The following is a 13,420-nucleotide window of genomic DNA, read 5'->3' as shown; positions in this document are numbered from 1 at the left end:
GGCAGTATGGTCTGAAGAGACTGAAATGAGACCGGTTTGAAGAGACTGAAATGAGACCCCGTATTTCAGTCTGAAGGCAGTATGGTTTGAAGAGACTGAAATGAGACCCCGTATTTCAATCTGAAGGCAGTATGGTCTGAAGAGACTGAATATTTTGGGGCTCGTCGTGTGGTCTAGAAGGCAGTATGGTCTGAAGAGACTGAATATTTTGGGGCTCGTCGTGTGGTCTAGAAGTGGTAGTGTGTACTGACCTTGGTGTGGTGCGTTGTAGAGGTGGTGGTGCTGAGCCAAGCCCAGCGAGGGGGGAGGAGGCTCCAGGTTACCCAGGGGGAGGTGGTAGGGGCTGGGGTACAGACCGCCTGGGAGAGGGGCGTAGCCTGGAAGAGCAACAACACACATCAGCTGGGTCGGTGCTGGGACAGAGCAAATACCTGCACTCCTTAGGCGGTGGGAACCCCAGGAATGGATAGCCCTACTACTGACCTCTGACCTGTAGACACACGGTTGACCTACTCTGCCTAAGAGAGATGTGCCTGTCTTCCCTCCAGGAAAGAGGACAGGAGGAGGGGTAGAAGTGGGGCAGGAGAGAGATGAGGGACGAGGAGAGAGAGACCTGAGGGACGAGGAGAGAGAGAGAGAGGACAGGAGGGAGGATAGAAGTGGGGCAAGAGAGAGCTGAGGAGAGAGAGAGGACAGGAGGAGGGATAGAAGTGGGGCAGAAGAGAGAGAGAACAGGAGGAGGGATAGAAGTGGGGCAGGAGAGAGAGAGGACAGGAGGAGGAGAGAGGACAGGAGCAGGAGAGAGAGGGGACAGGAGGAGGAGAGAGGACAGGAGCAGGAGAGAGGACAGGAGCAGGAGAGAGGACAGGAGCAGGAGAGAGAGAGGACAGGAGGAGGAGAGAGGGACAGGAGCAGGAGAGAGAGGGGACAGGAGGAGGAGAGGAGCTTCTATCTCAAGGCCATCAGACTGTTAAACAGCCACCACTAACATTGAGTGGCTACTGCCAACACACTGTCAATGACACTGACTCTACTCCAGCCACTTTAATCATGGGAATTGATGGGAAATGTAAATATATCACTAGCCACTTTAAACAATGCTACCTTATATAATGTTACTTACCCTACATTGTTCATCTCATATGCATACGTTGATACTGTACTCTATATCATCGACTGCATCCTTATGTAATACATGTATCACTAGCCACTTTAACTATGCCACTTGGTTTACATACTTATCTCATATGTATATACTGTACTCGATATCATCTACTGTATCTTGCCTATGCTGCTCTGTACCATCACTCATTCATATATCCTTATGTACATATTCTTTATCCCCTTACACTGTGTATGACAGTAGTTTTTTTTGGAATTGTTAGTTAGATTACTTGCTCGTTATTACTGCATTGTCGGAACTAGAAGCACAAGCATTTCGCTACACTCGCATTAACATCTGCTAACCATGTGTATGTGACAAATAAAATTTGATTTGATTTGATTTTTGAGAGAGGACAGGAGGAGGGATAGAAGTGGGGCAGGAGAGAGAGAGAACAGGAGGAGAGAGGACAGGAGCAGGAGAGAGAGAGGGACAGGAGGAGGAGAGGGACAGGAGCAGGAGAGAGGACAGGAGCAGGAGAGAGAGGGGACAGGAGGAGGAGAGGGACAGGAGCAGGAGAGAGAGAGAGAGGGACAGGAGGAGGAGAGAGAGAGGACAGGAGGAGGAGAGAGAGGGGACAGTAGTGAAGCGAGCAGATAGGAACGCAGATAGAACACTGACAGAACATGAAGGACAGTCTGAAACAGTCCGTTACCTTCGTGGGCAGCAGCGTGTGAGGCCCAGAGCTGAGCCATCTGATTGGGTGATCTGTAGGCTGGGTCAGAGGTTAGGGGGGAGGGGCCGGAATAGCCCGGCAGGAAGGGACTGGAGGCTGCTGGGAAGGCATCACCTGGAGGGATGAGATACGGAGACATTGCAGCTTTATTGAGACGAGACACACAGACACATACAGTAGTCAATACAGACTGACATCATACTAGAGGTCGACAGATTATGACATCATCACACCCATCCAGAATACATCCCAGAGGCCTGGAGGAACAAGATCAAAACACTAAAAAGGACAAAAACAGGAGAAAAAAAGCCCCGTGGCCCTGAGCCTACTCTCCGAGGGTAAAGGCCCCGCGGCCCTGAGCCCACTCTCCGAGGGTAAAGGCCCTGAGCCCACTCTCCGAGGGTAAAGGCCCTGAGCCTACTCTCCGAGCCCACTCTCCGAGGGTAAAGGCCCTGAGCCCACTCTCCGAGGGTAAAGGCCCCGAGCCCACTCTCCGAGGGTAAAGGCCCCTGAGCCCACTCTCCGAGGGTAAAGGCCCCGAGCCCACTCTCCGAGGGTAAAGGCCCTGAGCCCACTCTCCGAGGGTAAAGGCCCTGAGCCCACTCTCCGAGGGTAAAGAGCCCACCCACTCTCCGAGGGTAAAGGCCCTGAGCCCACTCTCCGAGGGTAAAGGCCCTGAGCCCACTCTCCGAGGGTAAAGGCCCTGAGCCCACTCTCCGAGGGTAAAGGCCCTGAGCCCACTCTCCGAGGGTAAAGGCCCTGAGCCCACTCTCCGAGGGTAAAGGCCCTGAGCCCACTCTCCGAGGGTAAAGGCCCTGAGCCCACTCTCCGGGTAAAGGGTGGCCCACTCTCCGAGGGTAAAGGCCCCACTCTCCGAGGGTAAAGGCCCTGAGCCCACTCTCCGAGGGTAAAGGCCCTGAGCCCACTCTCCGAGGGTAAAGGCCCTGAGCCCACTCTCCGAGGGTAAAGGCCCTGAGCCTACTCTCCGAGGGTAAAAGCCCCCGTGGCCCTGAGCCTACTCTCCGAGGGTAAAGGCCCTGAGCCTACTCTCCAAGGGTAAAGGCCCCGCAGCCCTGAGCCTACTCTCCGAGGGTAAAGGCCCTGAGCCCACTCTCCGAGGGTAAAGGCCCCGCAGCCCTGAGCCCACTCTCCGAGGGTAAAGGCCCCGCGGCCCTGAGCCCACTCTCCGAGGGTAAAGGCCCCGCGGCCCTGAGCCCACTCTCCGAGGGTAAAGGCCCTGAGCCTACTCTCCGAGGGTAAAGGCCCTGAGCCCACTCTCCGAGGGTAAAGGCCCTGAGCCCACTCTCCGAGGGTAAAGCCCCGCGGCCCTGAGCCCACTCTCCGAGGGTAAAGGCCCTGAGCCCACTCTCCGAGGGTAAAGGCCCCGCGGCCCTGAGCCCACTCTCCGAGGGTAAAGCCCCGCGGCCCTGAGCCCACTCTCCGAGGGTAAAGGCCCGCGGCCCTGAGCCCAGTCTCCGAGGGTAAAGGCCCCGCGGCCTGAGCCCAGTCTCCGAGGGTAAAGGCCCCGCCCCCGCGGCCCTGAGCCCAGTCTCCGAGGGTAAAGGCCCCGCCCCACGGCCCTGAGCCCAGTCTCCGAGGGTAAAGGCCCCGCCCCACGGCCCTGAGCCTACTCTCCGAGGGTAAAGGCCCCGCGGCCCTGAGCCTACTCTCCGAGGGTAAAGGCCCCGCGGCCCTGAGCCTACTCTCCGAGGGTAAAGGCCCTGAGCCCACTCTCCGAGGGTAAAGGCCCCGTGGCCCTGAGCCCACTCTCCGAGGGTAAAGGCCCTGAGCCTACTCTCAGAGGGTAAAGGCCCTGAGCCTACTCTCCGAGGGTAAAGGCCCTGAGCCTACTCTCCGAGGGTAAAGGCCCCGCGGCCCTGAGCCTACTCTCCGAGGGTAAAGGCCCCGCGGCCCTGAGCCTACTCTCCGAGGGTAAAGGCCCCGCGGCCCTGAGCCCAGTCTCCGAGGGTAAAGGCCCCGCCCCACGGCCCTGAGCCTACTCTCCGAGGGTAAATGCCCCGTGGCCCTGAGCCTACTCTCCAAGGGTAAAGGCCCCGCAGCCCTGAGCCTACTCTCCGAGGGTAAAGGCCCTGAGGGTGTCTCATGGGCACAAAACACAGTTCCATTTAACACCTCACACTGTACAGGTCACCAACTATTTGACATTTTGAACCCCTGAAGACAACGCAGCCAAGCCTCGGGGTTAGTGTGTGAGTGTGTGTGTGTGTGTGTGTGTGTGTGTGTGTCTGATGGTGATCTGTGGTCCCCTGAGGGATGTGGAGACGTGTTTCCCTGAGTCTTCCTGCAGCTAAATCAGTGTATTAAACCTGCCACACACACCCATCTGTGCTTTGTAAATCTGTGCACACCCAGCAATCTAAATGACACACAGCCAGTTCTCTAAATAACACACACACACACACACACACAGCAATCTAAATGACACACAGCCAGTTCTCTAAATAACACACACACACACACAGCCAGTTCTCTAAATAACACACACACACACACAGCCAGTTCTCTAAATAACACACACACACACCCAGCAATCTAAATGACACACAGCCAGTTCTCTAAATAACACACACACACACAGCCAGTTCTCTAACACACACACACACACACCCAGCAATCTAAATGACACACAGCCAGTTCTCTAAATAACACACACACACACACAGCCAGTTCTCTAAATAACACACACACACACACACCCAGCAATCTAAATGACACACAGCCAGTTCTCTAAATAACACACACACACACACAGCCAGTTCTCTAAATAACACACACACACACACAACCAGTTCTCTAAATAACACACACACACACACAACCAGTTCTCTAAATAACACACACACACACACACCAGTTCTCTAAATAACACACACACACACACACCCAGCAATCTAAATGACACACAGCCAGTTCTCTAAATAACACACACACACACACAGCCAGTTCTCTAAATAACACACACACACACACACCCAGCAATCTAAATGACACACAGCCAGTTCTCTAAATAACACACACACACACACAACCAGCAATCTAAATGACACACAGCCAGTTCTCTAAATAACACACACACACACACAACCAGTTCTCTAAATAACACACACACACACACAGCCAGTTCTCTAAATAACACACACACACACACAGCCAGTTCTCTAAATAACACACACACACACACAGCCAGTTCTCTAAATAACACACACACACACACACAGCCAGTTCTCTAAATAACACACACACACACACAGCCAGTTCTCTAAATAACACACACACACACACAACCAGTTCTCTAAATAACACACACACACACAACCAGTTCTCTAAATAACACACACACACACACACCCAGCAATCTAAATGACACACAGCCAGTTCTCTAAATAACACACACACACACACAGCCAGTTCTCTAAATAACACACACACACACAGCCAGTTCTCTAAATAACACACACACACACACACAACCAGTTCTCTAAATAACACACACACACACACAGCCAGTTCTCTAAATAACACACACACACACACACCCAGCAATCTAAATGACACACAGCCAGTTCTCTAACACACACACACACACAACCAGTTCTCTAAATAACACACACACACACATAACCAGTTCTCTAAATAACACACACACACACACACAACCAGTTCTCTAAATAACACACACACACACACAGCCAGTTCTCTAAATAACACACACACACACAACCAGTTCTCTAAATAACACACACACACACACAACCAGTTCTCTAAATAACACACACACACACACAGCCAGTTCTCTAAATAACACACACACACACACAGCCAGTTCTCTAAATAACACACACACACACACAGCCAGTTCTCTAAATAACACACACACACACACAGCCAGTTCTCTAAACACACACACACACACAACCAGTTCTCTAAATAACACACACACACACACAGCCAGTTCTCTAAATAACACACACACACACACAGCCAGTTCTCTAAATAACACACACACACACACACACAGCCAGTTCTCTAAATAACACACACACACACACACACAGCCAGTTCTCTAAATAACACACACACAACCAGTTCTCTAAATAACACACACACACACACACACACCAGTTCTCTAAATAACACACACACACACACAACCAGTTCTCTAAATAACACACCATTCAGAACCAACACATCCTAAACTGGCACACACACACACAAACAGGTTAATGACTCTAAAGACAAATTCAGACCTGCTCCAACCACAAGCGCCTGAGTAGGTGTGTAAACCAGTAGAGTAGCTCCTAAGACCATCCTACTCAGTGAATTTCAGAAAAATTGAAAATAATGAAACACGTTTTTTTTTTTTTTAGTTCAGAAAAAAAACGATAGTAAATATATTCACGTCACCAAATAACCCGATTAAAAATGTTTTGCAACGAAGGTCTACAGTAGCCTCAACAGCACTCTGTAAGGTAGCGTCACGGAACTGACATGTTGTCCACCTAATCAAAGGATCAGAGAATGAATCTAGTACTGAATGCAATAAACTCCAGCTAGCTAGCACTGCAATGCATTAAAATGTGGTTGACTCAAAGAGAGAGAGACATTAGTTGAATAGTTATGAACAAATTAATTTATTCCACTTGAGAATCTGCAGAGAGCTATATTCCTTGTATTATTATACTAACTCATTAGTTCTAGGGAGCGATATTAACTATGATGTTAGCCAATATGGTGACATTGATAATGATGTTGACTGTGTGCAGCGGTTATGGTTATTTGAAACTCTTGTTTGCATGTGTTTGGACATTATGATCACACCCTAGAACAGCTAGATGCAGGCAAGAGTCTGGAATAATGATCACACCCTAGAACAGCTAGATGCAGGCAAGAGTCTGGAATAATGATCACACCCCTAGAACAGCTAGATGCAGGCAAGAGTCTGGACTAATGATCAAACCCCTAGAACAGCTAGATGCAGGCAAGAGTCTGGACTAATGATCACACCCCTAGAACAGCTAGATGCAGACAAGAGTCTGGACAAATGATCACACCCTAGAACAGCAATATGCAGGCAAGAGTCTGGACTAATGATCACACCCTAGAACAGCTAGATGCAGACAAGAGTTGACTAAAGATCACACCCTAGAACAGCTAGATGCAGGCAAGAGTCTGGACTAATGATCACACCCTAGAACAGCTAGATGCAGACAAGAGTTGACTAAAGATCACACCCTAGAACAGCTAGATGCAGGCAAGAGTCTGGAATAATGATCACACCCTAGAACAGCTAGATGCAGACAAGAGTCTGGACTAATGATCACACCCTAGAACAGCAATATGCAGGCAAGAGTCTGGACTAATGATCACACCCTAGAACAGCTAGATGCAGACAAGAGTTGACTAATGATCACACCCTAGAACAGCTAGATGCAGGCAAGAGTCTGGAATAATGATCACACCCTAGAACAGCTAGATGCAGGCAAGAGTCTGGAATAATGATCACACCCCTAGAACAGCTAGATGCAGGCAAGAGTCTGGACAAATTATCAAACCCTAGAACAGCTAGATGCAGGCAAGAGTCTGGACTAATGATCACACCCTAGAACAGCTAGATGCAGGCAAGAGTCTGGACTAATGATCACACCCTAGAACAGCTAGATGCAGGCAAGAGTCTGGACTAATGATCACACCCCCAGAACAGCTAGATGCAGGCAAGAGTTGACTAATGATCACACCCCCAGAACAGCTAGATGCAGACAAGAGTTGACTAATGATCACACCCTAGAACAGCTAGATGCAGACAAGACTTTTCAAGGCGATATTGTACGTGTCACTATCTCCTTCATTTGTCCAATGTGTCTCTCGACCAGTGTGCTCCTTCATAATAAACTTTTCATTCGTACGCTAGGTTGTAGCAACCTCATGATGGGTATAGGGGAAAATTATGTAAACCTGTCACTGTTACATTGAACTGGGTGAATATGAATGACAGTAACCTAAACCTATCACTGTTACATTGAACTGGGTGAATATGAATGACAGTAACCTAAACCTATCACTGTTACATTGAACTGGGTGAATATGAATGACAGTATCCTAAACATATCACTGTTACATTGAACTGGGTGAATCAATATAAACCACTAGAGCTCCATCAATATAAACCACTAGAGCTCCACTCATATAAACCACTAGAGCTCCACTCATATAAACCACTAGAGCTCCACTCATATAAACCACTAGAGCTCCACTCATATAAACCACTAGAGCTCCACTCATATAAACCACTAGAGCTCCACTCATATAAACCACTAGAGCTCCACTCATATAAACCACTAGAGCTCCATCCATATAAACCACTAGAGCTCCATCCATATAAACCACTAGAGCTCCATCCATATAAACCACTAGAGCTCCATCCATATAAACCACTAGAGCTCCATTCATATAAACCACTAGAGCTCCATTCATATAAACCACTAGAGCTCCATTCATATAAACCACTAGAGCTCCATTCATATAAACCACTAGAGCTCCATCCATATAAACCACTAGAGCTCCATTCATATAAACCGCTAGAGCTCCACTCATATAAACCACTAGAGCTCCACTCATATAAACCACTAGAGCTCCATTCATATAAACCACTAGAGCTCCATTCATATAAACCATTCATATAAACCACTAGAGCTCCATTCATATAAACCGCTAGAGCTCCATTCATATAAACCACTAGAGCTCCATTCATATAAACCACTAGAGCTCCATTATAAAACACAAACCACAGAAGAAGAGAGGAGTAGGGAACGCTTACAGGCTGAGTCTCTCTGTTACCATGGCACCATGTCCACTGGTCAGCGCTCACACAGTGTGTCTTAGATGAATAGAGGGGAAACAAGATAGCATAAAGCTGTCACTGATAGAATGACCACACACACACACACTGCACCAACACACACACTGCACCAACACACACACACACACTGTACCAACACACACACACACACACACACACACACACTGCACCAACACACACACACTGTACCAACACACACACTGCCACACACTGCACCAACACACACACACACACACACTGTACCAACACACACACACACTGTACCAACACACACACACACTGCACCAACACACACACACACTGCACCAACACACACACACTGCACCAACACACACACTGTACCAACACTTGCTCACACACACAATGTGCGTACATACACCCACAATCCTCTCCTCACTCCCCCACACACAGCAGCTGTCACACACAGAGGGTTGGGCTTGTTACGGGGGTGGTGTGTGTGTCATGGCATGTTAAAATACCCAGGGTCTGACGTCACTATCTGACAAACAACTCTGCCTCTAAACCCAACTACACACACAGATCCATGGTAGAATTTCACCAGAGATAAATACTCTTCATTCTGGAGAGGAGAAGGTGGGTCACCTGAGATAAATACCCTTCATTCTGGAGAGGAGAAGGTGGGTCACCAGAGATAAATACCCTTCATTCTGGAGAGGAGAGGAGAAGGTGGGTCACTAGAGATAAATACCCTTCATTCTGGAGAGGAGAGGAGAAGGTGAGTCACTAGAGATAAATACCCGTCATTCTGGAGAGGAGAGGAGAAGGTGAGTCACTAGAGATAAATATCCTTCATTCTGGAGAGAAGAGGAGAAGGTGGGTCTCAAGAGATAAATACCCTTCATTCTGGTGTGGGTCACTAGGAGAAGGAGGTCACTAGATAAATATCCTTCATTCTGGAGAGGAGAGAAGGTGGGTCACTAGAGATAAATACCCTTCATTCTGGAGAGGAGAAGAAAGGTGAGTCACTAGAGATAAATATCCTTCATTCTGGAGAGGAGAAGGTGGGTCACTAGAGATAAATATCCTTCATTCTGGAGAGGAGTCAGAAGAGGTGGGTCACTAGAGATAAATATCCTTCATTCTGGAGAGAAGGTGGTCACTAGAGATAAATACCCTTCATTCTGGAGAGGAGAAGGTGGGTCACTAGAGATAAACACCCGTCATTCTGGAGAGGAGAGGAGAAGGTGAGTCACTAGAGATAAATACCCTTCATTCTGGAGAGGAGAAGGTGGGTCACTAGATATAAATATCCTTCATTCTGGAGAGGAGAGGAGAAGGTGGGTCACTAGATATAAATATCCTTCATTCTGAAGAGGAGAGGAGAAGGTGGGTCACTAGAGATAAATATCCTTCATTCTGGAGAGAGGAGAAGGTGGGTCACTAGAGATAAATATCCTTCATTCTGGAGAGGAGAGAAGGTGGGTCACTAGAGATAAATATCCTTCATTCTGGAGAGGAGAGGAGGTGGGTCACTAGAGATAAATATCCTTCATTCTGGAGAGGAGAAGGTGGGTCACTAGAGATAAATATCCTTCATTCTGGAGAGGAGAAGGTGGGTCACTATTCTGAGATAAATAAATATCCTTCATTCTGGAGAGGAGAAGGTGGGTCACTAGAGATAAATATCCTTCATTCTGGAGAGGAGAAGGTGGGTCACTAGAGATAAATATCCTTCATTCTGGAGAGGAGAAGGTGGGTCACTAGAGATAAATATCCTTCATTCTGGAGAGGGAGAAGGTGGGTCACTATAGATAAATACCCTTCATTCTGGAGAGGAGAAGGTGAGTCTCTAGAGATAAATACCCTTCATTCTGGAGAGAGGAGAGGAGAGGATGTGGGTCACTAGAGATATAAATACCCTTCATTCTGGAGAGGAGAAGCAACCAGAGGATATTTATCTGAAATTCCACACAAAAAACTTCAACAAAAACTGTGTGTGTGAACAAAATGGCTCCTCTCATGGAAAAGTATTTCAACTGCCAGACTGCGCTGCAACACACACACCTCACCTCTAATCCCCCACAGCTACAAATCACACAAGTGTTTAGAGATGGTTGTGGAGCTGAGAAAACATATCACTTCTGATGACTAGCAAGAAAACACACACACGTAAACACTAACACACACACACACGTAAACACTAACACACACACATTCCCCTGTCCTCACCACGCTCTCTAGATGGTTCTACCCCTCCCACCAGTAAACACTAACGATGAGTCAAACAACAGAGATAAATATCCTTCATTCTGGAGAGGAGAAGGCCTCTTGGGCGCTAAACAAAATATCCTTCTTCTGCTAGGAGAAGCTAAACAACAACGGCCTCTTGCTAGGCGCTAAACAACAACGGCCTCATTCTGGAAACAGAAGGCCTGGGTCACCTCTTGCTAGGGCGCTAAATATCCTCTTCTGGAGCTAAACAAAGGTCTTGGGTCGCTAAACATAAATACGGCCTCTTCTGGAAACAACAACGGCCTCTTGCTAGGTGGGTCAACAAGATAAATATCCTTCTTCTGGGCGGCTAAACAACAACGGCCTCTTGCTAGGCGCTAAACATAAACGGCCTCTTGCTGGCGCTAAACAGAAGGCCTCTTGCTAGATAAACAACAGCCTCTTGCTAGGCGCTAAACAACAACGGCCTCTTCTGGGCGCTAAACAACAACGGCCTCTTGCTAGGTCGCTAAATAAATACGGCCTTCTTCTGGGCGCTAAACAACAAGGATCTTGCTAGGTCACTAAAGATAAACGGCCTCTTCTGGAGCGCTAAACAACAACAGCCTCTTGCTAGATAAACAACAACATGCTGGGTCACAACAGCCTCTTGCTAGGCGATATAAACAACCCTTCTTCTGGAGAGGAGAAACAACAAGGATATTTATCTGAAATTCCACAAACAACAACAGCCTCTTGCTAGGCGCTAAACAACAACAGCCTCTTGCTGGTGAACAAAAACGGCCTCTTGCTAGGCGCTAAACAACAACAGCCTCTTGCTAGGTGATAAACAACAACAGCCTCTTGCTAGGTGATAAACAACCAGCCTCTTGCTATAAACACAACAGCCTCTTGCTAGGATGGCCTCTTGCTAGGTGCTAAACAACAATCACCTCTTGACTAGGTGATAAACAACAACAGCCTCTTGCTAATAAACAACAACGGCCTCTTGCTAGGTGATAAACAACAACAGCCTCTTGCTGGTGATAAACAACAACAGCCTCTTGCTAGGTGATAAACAACAACAGCCTCTTGCTAGGTGATAAACAACAACAGCCTCTTGCTAGGTGATAAACAACAACAGCCTCTTGCTAGGTGATAAACAACAACAGCCTCTTGCTAGGTGATAAACAACAACAGCCTCTTGCTAGGTGATAAACAACAACAGCCTCTTGCTAGGTGATAAACAACAACAGCCTCTTGCTAGGCGCTAAACAACAACAGCCTCTTGCTAGGCGCTAAACAACAACGGCCTCTTGCTAGGCGCTAAACAACAACAGCCTCTTGCTAGGCGCTAAACAACAACAGCCTCTTGCTAGGCGCTAAACAACAACAGCCTCTTGCTAGGTGCTAAACAACAACGGCCTCTTGCTAGGCGCTAAACAACAACAGCCTCTTGCTAGGTGATAAACAACAACAGCCTCTTGCTAGGTGATAAACAACAACAGCCTCTTGCTCGGTGCTAAACAACAACAGCCTCTTGCTAGGTGCTAAACAACAACAGCCTCTTGCTAGGCGCTAAACAACAACGGCCTCTTGCTAGGTGATAAACAACAACAGCCTCTTGCTAGGTGATAAACAACAACGGCCTCTTGCTAGGTGATAAACAACAACGGCCTCTTGCTAGGTGATAAACAACAACAGCCTCTTGCTAGGTGATAAACAACAACAGCCTCTTGCTAGGTGATAAACAACAACAGCCTCTTGCTAGGTGATAAACAACAACAGCCTCTTGCTAGGTGATAAACAACAACAGCCTCTTGCTAGGTGATAAACAACAACAGCCTCTTGCTAGGTGATAAACAACAACAGCCTCTTGCTAGGTGATAAACAACAACAGCCTCTTGCTAGGTGATAAACAACAACAGCCTCTTGCTAGGTGCTAAACAACAACAGCCTCTTGCTAGGTGCTAAACAACAACAAACAACAGCCTCTTGCTAGGTGATAAACAACAACAGCCTCTTGCTAGGTGATAAACAACAACAGCCTCTTGCTAGGTGATAAACAACAACAGCCTCTTGCTAGGTGATAAACAACAACAGCCTCTTGCTAGGTGATAAACAACAACAGCCTCTTGCTAGGTGATAAACAACAACAGCCTCTTGCTAGGTGATAAACAACAACAGCCTCTTGCTCGGTTCTCACTTGAATTAAAGGGTAACTTCACCCAAAAATGGAAATGTCTCAGATTTTCCCCCAAACCTCAGTAGTGGTCTCCTGGTGTGGTTTGAGCATCGTTGTGGAGAAAAGCAATATTGGATTTTCTATTAAAACAACGTGCGTTTGAGAGTGAAAACCCTGAACCCTGGAAAAACAAAACCTGGAATACATTTTTTCAAGTTCATGTGGGCTATTTACTTACTTTTCAGTTTTTATGAAATACATCATTTGAAGAACAAACATTGTGGCAAATTCATATCTTGCATTAAAACTGGAAATAAGACTAATCTCAAAGGTTACATAAAATTATAT

At 47.6% G+C, this 13,420-nt stretch overlaps 1 protein-coding gene across 1 annotated transcript in view; it reads right to left on the bottom strand.

The window, feature by feature from the left end:
- The window catches only part of LOC121844556 (trinucleotide repeat-containing gene 18 protein-like), a 78,335-nt gene extending 76,345 nt beyond the window's left edge, over positions 1-1,990 (bottom strand). The window contains exons 1-2 of the mRNA XM_042314792.1: positions 1,818-1,990; positions 252-377 (exon numbers count right to left, since the gene is read on the bottom strand). The gene's annotated coding sequence lies outside the window, so the exon portion shown is untranslated. The remainder of the gene's footprint in view (positions 1-251; positions 378-1,817) is intronic.
- Between the last annotated feature and the right edge of the window lie 11,430 nt (positions 1,991-13,420).

Source organism: Oncorhynchus tshawytscha, unplaced genomic scaffold (genome assembly GCF_018296145.1).
Source record: "Oncorhynchus tshawytscha isolate Ot180627B unplaced genomic scaffold, Otsh_v2.0 Un_contig_4498_pilon_pilon, whole genome shotgun sequence".
Lineage (NCBI taxonomy): Eukaryota > Metazoa > Chordata > Actinopteri > Salmoniformes > Salmonidae > Oncorhynchus > Oncorhynchus tshawytscha.
Note: the sequence above shows the minus strand (reverse complement) of the source record. Positions and strands in the feature narration are given on the sequence as shown.